We start from the raw sequence: 11,126 nt of genomic DNA, 5'->3' as shown, positions 1-11,126 counted from the left end.
ACTTTTTGTTAAGTTCCTTCCCCCCCCCCCCCCCCCCCCCCCGGTATACAGGCTTTGAATTCTGCCTTTCAATTAATTTGTGGGATTTTTCTTTCCTATTCAGATGAAAACTGGGATGATCTTTGCTTTTGGCATGGAGTTGGGATTGAAAGGGGGATTAGTAAATGGATAGCTTCCTTTTGCCATGTTTCTGATGTCTCTGTAATAATTATAATGTATATAGGTAAGCAATAGCTGGATAGAAGAGCTAATGCACGATTGCTGATATTGGGAATAAGGTATTCCAGGTGCAACATAATAGGCACAGACAGATGTGCTTTAAGGAGATGGAAATAGGCCATGGATCTTAACAAGCTTTTCCAGGCTCTGAACATCATGAAATGTGGTGACTCTGTCCTGCAGTTGGTGCCAGAGATTGGCTACAAATCATATCATTGCCAGTTCCAGGTGACTGCCACTTTACCTGTCATTGTAAAATGACATCAGTGAATGATGGAAAAGCATTCTATATTATTTTTGTGTGTGTAACTTACAAGATATTAAGGGTGGGGGAAGCCTCTCTTGGGGCTCTTTTAGGGCCTGATAATAGTTTTTAAAAAATCATGGAGGTATAAAAAGAACAATAAGGATTCAAGAAATCAATCAACCATTTAATGAAATTAATTGATTAAAAATATGTCACAATACATACAATTTTGGAACGGGGTATGATTTGCTCTGGTTAGGCCACTTCCCCTTTTGGCCCCACCCATTTTGGTAGGGTAATTCTCAGCAGGTCACACAACACCATCCACAAAATTCTGTCCAAACAAAGTCCATCTATGCTGGCTTAAAATGAACAAAAATCCAGTACAGGTAGCCCTCGACTTACACTAGTTCATTTAGTGACCGTTCAAAGTTACAACGGCACAGAAAAAAGTGACTTATGACTGTTTTTCACAGTTACGATCTTTGCAGGTTGTGACATCCCCATGATCCTGTGATCAAAATTCAGATGCTTGGCAAATATGGTTCATATTTATGACTGTTGCTATGTCCCAAAGTCATGTGATCATCTTTTGCAAGTCCACGGGGAAGCCAGACTCACTTAACAATCGGGTTACTAACTTATCAACTGCAGCGATTCACTTAACAACGGCGGCAAAAAAGTCATACAACTGTCTCACTTAACAACAGAAATTTTTGTTCTAAGTCGAGGACTACATGTACCACTGGAGTAATTTGGCAATAACAATAGATTTGTTATTTAGGCAAGAGTTGAACAAAACCTTTCAGTACAGCCCAAAAAAATATTTAAAAATTGAATACAATGGTGACCATATCGGTTTCACCCTTATGAGAGGAGAAAAGTTTTGCAGAATTTAGTCCTTTGCTTGTTATGCAAATCCCAGTCCTGAAGAGAAAACCTGCCCATTTCTCAAGACACGATGCCACTTAATTACCTCTGTAATAATTTCCCCCCGTTATTTTCAAATATTCCATTTTGAAACGGTGCAGTTTCAGGTATTTCTGCAGACGCAACCAGCCATTGCCCTGGGGAGGATGTTTGTGTCTTAAATGAAGCTTGTCAGGAAGCCTGTAATCTATCATTCACTGCATGAGAGGTCCCCAAGAATGTCGGCTGTCTGCATGATGACGCAAAACAAATGGCCAGCGAATCAGAAGAAAGAGCCAACGACCACTTGGGAGAAAGCAAGGAAGAAACTTGCGGCTCTTTCTAAATTAAGGCTGAGAGTTAATGGGACATTCCAGGGTTGCCAGTCAGCTGAAAATTACAGAATGTTGTTATCGGGGGAGGATTAACTACTAAATCCACAAATGCCAATACAGGTTTCTGAATGTACATTTCTGGGTTTAAAATAGGATCATTTGAAAATGTCAGGTAAATGCAAGCATGGAGATGCAGAAAGACCAACCGATGAAGAACTTAGCTTTTAAAAGTCAAGTCAAGAAAGTGCATATATCTGCGTAATAGAAAGGTTGAAGACAGTTCTTTATTTGAGGTCCAGAAAACTTGGTGTGGTTGTATTGAATAAGCACTAAGGACTCTGGGATCATATTTTGATGGAGATACAGGATCAGCCAGGATCAGCTTAAAAGTCCAGGTCTTGAGTCTTAAATTACATCACTTCCAATGGCAAAAAAATCTCCAAGTGGCTTACAATTCTAATAATCAGGATAATTTCATTCATTCATTCATGCATGCATGCATGCATGCATGTATGCATGAATGAATTGCATTTGCATTGCATTGCATTGCATTTATACCCTCTTGGGAGAAGGTATTAGATTGAGTTGAAATCCACAAAACCCACACCAGGTTCCATGGTTGAATCTGGACCTGCATTGGGATCTCCCTAATCCAGTAACAAATATACGTCACCAAAGCAAGAGCAATCTACCAGAAGACAAATATTATGATATGAAGCAGACCAACCTTAGAAAAGCTTTAAAAGCCCCCCCCAAAAAGTCATTTTTTTAAAAAAAATCCTGATGATGAAAGAAAACAATGCTCTCTTTAGTTTCAGGCTATTTTTTTAAAATGAGTGTTTTATTAGTTTTTAGTTTCAAAGCAATTCTGTGTGGTATGGTACTTATGACTAATATTCAGACTAATATAGATATAATCAGCTCTGTGGTCACAGATTTCCTAAGAAAGCAACATACAGATATGTCATTAGAAGATTTGGGCAACAGAAAAAAATGTGCTGGTTTCTTGCTATCTCATGAATATCATACAACGGAAAGAGACTCATTAACATTTCTACATGGGGCGTATGAACCGGTGGGGTAGGGTCTAGAGACTGAAATAAGATGTACCAAAGATGCTTTGGTATCAAGCTACATACAGTTTCTAGGCAAGTCAACACTGTGAATGGCACTTGGAAGCCTATTGGTAACCAACATAGAGCCTATGTTGATTTTACACAAAAAAGGAGGTAATTAGCACCTTAACCTTTTTGTTATTGTAGAAGCATATCAAAATTTCATGGCACTAGAACTATTTTTCATTTCTTTAATAGATATAATGATGATGACGTTATCCATTCATTCGTCCGATTCTTGGCGATTCTATGGGCCAGGTCTCTCCACATCTTCCAATCTTGCACTCCTTTGAAATTGTTCTATGCTCTAGTTGGTGTCAGTTTTGATGGTGTCCAGCCACCATGTTCACTGATGGTCTGGTTTCCTTTTACCGCTAACTCTTCCAAACATAATTGCTTTCTCCAGTGAATTCCCCCGCATGACATGAGCAAAATAAGTGAGATGCAGTTTTGTGATTTTGCCTTCTAGTGACATGTCTGATTTAATAGATAATTGGATAGGAATAAGTGTAGAAGGGGGATGCCAAAAAGGAGAGTAAAAATAGTTGAGGTGGCAATCATGACAAGACAATCGAAACTTCAGCCACTTTTAATATGTAGCATGACATATAGAGTATTTATGCCACATTTTGACTGATATCAGAAAGTTAAGCAGGTTTGGATGTGGTTAGGAGACTATTGAGAACTATATCGGGGTTGTGGGCTAATCCTGGACCAAGCAAACTAAAGGGACATGTCTGTGAAATCACCAAACATCATGCTCAATCTTCATGAAAAGACGCATCTGACTTTTTCCCTGATGAACTTCAAAGCAAATGCTTTGTGCAGTTATTTCATGTGCTTCTATCTCAGCTTTCTTTCAGTAGTTGAAGATACAAAACATTTTCCTCTCCTCTTCATCACAACCCTTAGAGAAGAGTGGGCAACTATGGCAACTATGTGATCTGTGGACTTCATGTTGTCATGCTGGCTCGGGAATTCTGGGAATTGAAGTCCACAGGTAGTAAAGTTACCATAGTTACCCACCCCTGCCTTATAGCTAGGCTAGCCTAAACACTAGCAAATAGGCCAAGGTCATCTAGATAGGCTTGCAGAGGAGTGAAATTTCAAGCTTGCTAATCAAACAAATTAACTACTACCCCATGTTGGCCTTGGATTAACTCTTTTCCAGTTCAAGCTTTAATCAATCCCACTTTCCTTTTTTACACAGATAATGCACTAAAGATTTGATATGCAGGGGATGTTCTACATTTCATCTTCCCTTTTATTAACATGTGGGTGTCTGTGTGATACCTGAATAAGCAGAAAGAGTAAAGCATTCTATCGGGGTATAAACAACCTTAACTGTTAAGAGAACTGCAAGCTATATTTTGAAGCTGAGCTTGTTGCTTTCCAAGTGTAAGGAAAATAAGGTGTCTAAAGAGAGATATCAGGCAGCTGTGGGTCGATAGAAAATATGCTGGCCAAATTCCATTAAGGTAGGAATAATGGTATACAAGGGACAGGGTTCCAGGAGAAAAGAAGCCAGCATCATTTCAGAAGGCAAGAAAGAAAAGTGAATGCATGTGAGATAAAGATGGGCTGATTGGAAATACCTCCCTGGTATTAAAGAATAGGAAGATGGTACAGGTAGTCCTTGACTTACAGTTGAGCCCCAAATTTTGGTCATTAGTCACTTTTTTCAGTGCCATCAAACTGTCATTAAATGAATGGTTGTAAGCCATGGACTACCTGTATATAGAATAGAATAGAATAGAATAGAATAGAATAGAATAGGAATAGGAATAGGAATAGGAATAGGAATAGGAATAGGAATAGGAATAGAGCTAGAAGGGACCTTGGAGGTCTTCTAGTCCAGCCCCCTGCTCAAGCAGGAGAACCTATACCATTTCAGACAAGTGACTGTCTAGTCTCTTCTTTAAAATCTCCAGTGATGGAGTGCCCACAATTTCTGGAAGCAAGCTGTTCCACTGGTCAATTGTCCTCACTGTTAGGAAGTTTCTCCTTAATTCCAGGTTGCTTCTCTCTTTGGTCAGTTTCCAACCATTGTTTAGAAATATAGAATAACAGAGCTGGAAGTGATTTTGGAGGTCTTCTAGTCCAACCCCCTGCTCAAGCAGAAGACCCTGAAGCTTTGGAAAAGCTGGTGGGAGAGTATTGTATAACTGCGTTCCCACAGCTGTAGGCAAAACGAAATGGTTTGAATTAGGCAGTTTTCCTGTGCTTGGAATTGGCAAGCTGTCTTAGACAAATCTGAAGTGGAAAAGCAGAAGTGGAAAACTTATCCAGGGAAATGTCCTCAACAAGACAAGCACAATTAAGACAGAAAGGCAATGGTACACAAGCGGCAAAACAGAAGGTGAAAGATTGCATGAAGCAATATCAAGAGTTGCTCCTAAAATTTACACATAAGAATCAGAATCATCAATGCGTAGTCCAATAAGTGTACAACACACTGTATGGTTCAATTTTCACATGATAGGTCCTGGCACTTGGTGCTATAAACTCTTGATTATATTTCGCCAAGTAGGTTGGTTAGCAAAGCTAATGAGCATAATTTACTCTGCAACCCTATACGCACTTACCTAGTGGTACGTTATTAATAATCATACATCCTTGGCCTAAGACACCTCCTTATAAAGTTAGAAAGGTATTCATTGAAGTCCTCTTTTTGGCTCAGTTATAGCTTCAGGAATGCTTCTAAAAACTCTAAAAATGTATAAGCAATGTTTGGTGGCCAGCACATTCAACCAGAATGGAGCCATCCTCTGAGATAATTAACTCAAACACTTTTCTGCAGCACTGTTCATATTCAATTTATTAGGAAACATTTGATCACCATACCAGCCCCCCTCCTCCCCCAGACAGATCAAATCATCTGATAAATTTCAAAACAACTGAGGCCCTAATGCACAGAAGTGCATATACAAAGGCTTTCTGTATGAGAGGGTGCAAGAAAAGACAGCAAATTTTTGCTGGCAAAAATAATTTGATTCAAAGCTCTCATGGTTCAGAAGGGCTTAAGGGCTGCAATTCTGTGCTCATTTATTGAGAAATAAGACCTATTAAAATCAATAGAACTTTCTTAAAGTTGAACCATAGTATAGAAATCAATTTGTATGGAAGCTATTTTTTTTATCAACTAAAAATCGATTCTCCTGTCCCTTCACCCTACAATAGTGATGGCAAACCTTTTAGAGACTGAGTGCCCAAACTGCAACCCAAAACCCACTTATGTATCATCGGGTGCCGGTGGGCGTGTCCTGTTGGGTGGGTGTGGCCAATTGGGTAGGCGTGGCTGTGGTGGTAACAGCAGACTGGGTGGGATTAAAAAGTTCAATCAATCAATTCCAACTTTGCGAGATCTTTTTTTTCCCGCGAGAAGTTGAAATTGATTGATTGGACCTTTTTTTTTTTGCACACGGCGGCGGAGGCCTAAAGTGAAAAGGTTTTATAAAACCCAGCTGAAAACCTAGACTTGGGGCGATGGCACGCGTGCCCACAGAGAGGGCTCTGCATGCCAACTGTGGCACGCGTGCCATAGATTCGCCACCACGGCCCTACAATATCCTTGATATCCAGTACAGGAAATACTTTTACAGCAATATTCAATGAGAATAAGCAGGATTTGGGATGAGGGAAGTCCTGCTGATATTATACAGCAGGGAGACCTACTGTACATTGCTTGTTGCAAGAATTCATGTGGCCTTCAAATTTATCTCCAAGGTCCTCTGGCAAGGGAACTAGCAAGTATGAGCAGGATGACTGACAGGAAGAAAGGAGTGGCAAAGAGTGAGTGCATGAAGATTCCTAGAAGAAGCAAAATGTTCTCCTGATAATAGAATAACAGAGTTAGAAGGCACCATCTAATCCAATCTCCTGCTCAAGCAGAAGACCTTATATCATTCCAAACAAATGTCTATGTAGTCTCTTCTTAAAAACCTCCAGTGATGGAGCACCCACAACATCTGGAGGCAAGCTGTTCCACTGGTTAATTGTTCTAACAGTCAGGAAATTTCTCCTTGGTTCTAGGTTGGTTCTCTCCTTGATTAGTTTCCATCCATTGCTTCTTGTCCTTCCTTCAGATGCTTTGGAGAATAGGTTGATCCTCCCCCTTCTTTGTGGCAGCCCCTTAGACATTGGAACACTATCATGTCACCCCTAGTCCTTTTCATTAAAGTAGACGTACCCAATTCCAGCAATCGTTCTTCCTATTTTTTAGCCTCCAGTCCCCTAACCATCTTGGTTGCTCTTCTCTGCACTCTTTCTAGAGTCTCAACATCTTTTTTATATTGTGGCGACTAAAACTGGATGCAATATTCCCAGCATGGTCTTACCAAAGCATTATAAACTAACACTGATCTATTGAATAAAATTGGAAAGTCAAGAAAGATTGTCCTTTCCTATCATTATATTTTTTTAATTAATGGTATTTATAGGCCACAGCAATTGTACAGAATGATCTTCAAAATATTTCCAGCCACACTCTACATTTTTAAACACTTCAAGAGAGTTTCATAGGTATGCTGGCCATGCTCTATATATTAATCTAGAAACTGCCCCTCAACTGATAAACAATCAGGAGGAATTTGGTAGCACTTTTCCTTGAAAGGATAAGCTTTTGTGGGTTGCAGTTCACTTAATCAGATCATCTAGTAAAAAGCTTATGCTTTGTAATAAAATGCATTAGATTCGTCCTGATAATTTTGCCACTAACATGGCTCCCTTCTTCTGATAACACCCTCCTCTGATACTTTCCCTTTTTGTTATTAACCCAAACAACCAGCTTAATTCTCTAAGAAGACATTATCCAAATAGCCTACTAACTCTTCCTTGACCTGACTGATTTCCTAACACAAGTCTCACCTTCAAAACAATGTACCTGGGAAGACAAAAAAAATAACCCTAAGAGAAAATAAATCTACCAATAGCTTTAACCTAAGAGAAGCAAGTGATCAAGATATACTGTTACGCTTATCTGAAGTGTTGCGTAAAAATGCAGCATTGCTCCATTTCAGAAGGAAGATCCGTTTGACCACCTTGTGTTTAGGAGTATTTATGCCTTTGCTAATGAACTGCAAAAAAAAAAAAAAAAAAGTTGTTATGTGGTGGGTTGCGTCTCTCTCTTAATTTGTTGTGCTGACTGTAAAATTCAATTACATTAACAGTTTGCTGTGTTTCTGAGATCTGAAGTACTCCAGCTAATTAATCACCCTAGAATTATATTGTACACAGCGCAATGAAACACTTAATGTGCTGATGAGAACCTAACAGCTTTTTTTCTCATCCAGGTTGACAGAGTAAATGTGGTGAGAGGAATTAATAGGGTGGGGAATTGAAATGTTCCCAATCTTGAGGGATACGATGGAAGGTGAGTGGGGAAACTCTGCTTCAAAATACCCGTTGCGGTTTAGAATGTTCAAGGCTTTAGAGCAGTGATGGCGAACCTTTTAGAGTCCGAGTGCCCAAACTGCAACCCAAAACCCACTTATTTATTGCCGGGTGCCAGGTGGGCATGGCCCACTGGGTGGTCATGGCTGTGGTGGTCATGGCAGACTGGGTGGGTGTAGCCAAGGTGGGCGTGGTCACCTCGATGTTGCTCGTGGGGAGGGACGCCTGTGGGGGCCAGGCAGGATTGGGGGAGATCCAGGGGGTCTCTGGCAGGTGGGTGGTGGGTAGGAGGTTCATCCTGCGGGGTGAGGTGGGGGTGCCATTATCTCAGGGCAAGGCGAGGCAGGGGCCGGGGCAGCTGCTGCCTGACACCATCAGTCCTCGCACACAGAGGCCAGCAAGCGCATGGGGGCCGACAGTGTCCATCAGCAGCCACAGCCTACCAGCCCCTCGACCAGCACACTCTGGGGCTCCGCAGCCTGCCACCAGCAGTTCAGAGAAGTGCCCACAGAGAGGCCTCTGAGTGCCGCCTCTGGTACGCATGCCATAGGTTCGCCACCACTGCTTTAGAGTTTTAAAACCTTTAGAGTAAATCAGTGTAGGCCATCTCCCACTTACAACCACTTGCATTATTGTCATAGCTGATTTCTGTTATAGCTGATTTGAAGTTACAATGGCAATGACAAAATGACTTATGACTATTTTTCACACTTAGGACCATTGCAGCATCCCCATGGTTACATGATCAAAATTTGGATATTTGGCAACTGGCATGTATTTATGACGATCGCCGTGTCCTGGGATCACGTGACCCACCTTTTGCGACCTTCTGACAAGCGAAGTCAATGGGAACCCCAGATTCCCTTAACGACTGTGTTATGAACTTAACATTTATTTATTTATTTATTTATTTATTTATTTATTTATTTATTTATTTATTTATTTATTTATTAAATTTATATATTTTTGCCACTAACAATTGTGGCAAAAAATCATTGTGAAATGGGGAAAAATTCACTTAACAACTGTCTCACTTAGCCACAGAAATTTTGGGTTCAATTACGGCCGTAGGTCAAGGACTACCTGTAAATCAGCATTATTGTCAAAGCTGATTTCTGTTATAGCTGATTTATTTTTTTTTTCTTGTTTCCTTCTGTTTGCTTTCTCTTTTTCCTCTTTTACAAATTAACAAATACATTTCAAAATAAATTATTATCATAGCCATATTCTGAGGAGAACGCTACAATGTCTTAACCAATGACCAATGGCTTACCAAACATCATTTGAAGAGCAATTCTCTCTAGGTGGTTTCCTGGCTCTGTTAATTTTATTTGAGCCCAGTGAATGGCCCAATTTTCAGCACCAGAACCACCACCTACTTCTATGTGAAGCAAGGCTACCCCCACCACAAGCCCTGCTAGAAAAAAATGGAGAGAAAAATCACAAATGAGAATGTTTGTGGATTTATACAGACTTGAGGTAAATGAAAGTAGGTCCTGCATCCTCACGATTAATTTTTTTTAAGGGGTGGAGGAATATTTTAGAATTTTACACCTTGGGAAATGTTAAATGCTTTCCTTGAATTTCCAACCTAAATCAATGTATGGTGTCATCCCTCTACTTATATCATTCTAGCATACAGAAGCTATCAGATTCAGCCCTACCTTCTCTAGGTGGATCCAAAACCCTAAAGCAAGGGTGGGCAACTACGGCAATTTTATGACCTGTGGACTTCAACTCCCAGAATTCTTAAGCCAGCATGGCTGGGTCAGGAATTCTGGGAATTGAAGTCCAAAGGTCGTAAAGTTGCCATAGTTGCCCACTCCTATCCTAGAGTCAGTGTTACTCTTCTGGAGTCAGATTGACCCATGACCTGGCTTAGCATAAGGCATTTTCTGATGGGCCTACTTGACATAAGCCTCTTGTTTCATTCTCACTGATTTTTCAGAATTACAAACTGGTTCCGGTCTGCTGTTTATCTAAAGGTAGGTAGCCAAGCCACTGAAGTCTAAGCATCCCCAACTTATTTTCCATTTGAACATTATTTAAATTGGTTGTAACTGAGGAATTCATTTCTACCAGAATCGTGAAATATTTGTTACAACAAACAAAGCTGCTGAATGTGGAATAGGAAGCAGATATAATCTAAAGCCAGATGGGGTAGACATGCTACAGCAACTTCTGAGGAACATTTGAAGAAAATGGGATTTGTTCTGCATCCCTTAGGATACTGTGACAAATGGCACAGTCATCTTTGAATTGCAGCGTTCTGAATTCGGCAGAGGCAAATTCTCAGGATCTACACCTCATTCCACATGTCAAAATACCTGTTAGTTAATCTAACACCTGTGTGGAAGTTTGTGACCGCTCAATTCTTTATTGCTTTAGAAACCGAATTATGCCTTTCAGATCAAAAGGATGCCCCACTTTCTGGAAGCATTGAAGAATTGACTCCCAAATGAAATGCTTTCACGGCACACCCCCTGTTGAGAAACAACAAATGAATGTATGCTCTCATGGCTATAACACTGAGATTGTTAGAATTTAATGAACTGGAGAGGTTTATACAAAGAGAAGGGAGGAAGCAGAGCAAAGGAAATGCTCATTTTAAGTGAAGGCTGTAAAAACATACACAAAGAACAATGTTACATATGCAACATAGTTTGGTGGGACTGCATTGTTCAGTTTATTCATATATAAGTTACCACAAACATCCCCACCAGGCACCCTCCCAGCTATTTAGTGCTTCCATAGGGCACCAGATTGCAAAAGGCCAAACCTGGGTTAGGGAAGAGGTAAAATTGTGATTGACACTAAATTATTCAGGGCGGCTGATGAAACTTAGTGAGCTTATGGACTCCAAGAGGGTCTCTCTGAATGAAGTGATCTTTCCACACAGGATTTTCACAC

Source organism: Protobothrops mucrosquamatus, unplaced genomic scaffold (genome assembly GCF_001527695.2).
Source record: "Protobothrops mucrosquamatus isolate PMUCROS unplaced genomic scaffold, P.Mucros_1.0 scaffold1854, whole genome shotgun sequence".
In the NCBI taxonomy this organism is placed as follows: domain Eukaryota; kingdom Metazoa; phylum Chordata; class Lepidosauria; order Squamata; family Viperidae; genus Protobothrops; species Protobothrops mucrosquamatus.
The sequence above is the reverse complement of the archived record's forward strand: the minus strand, read 5'-3'. Positions refer to the sequence as shown.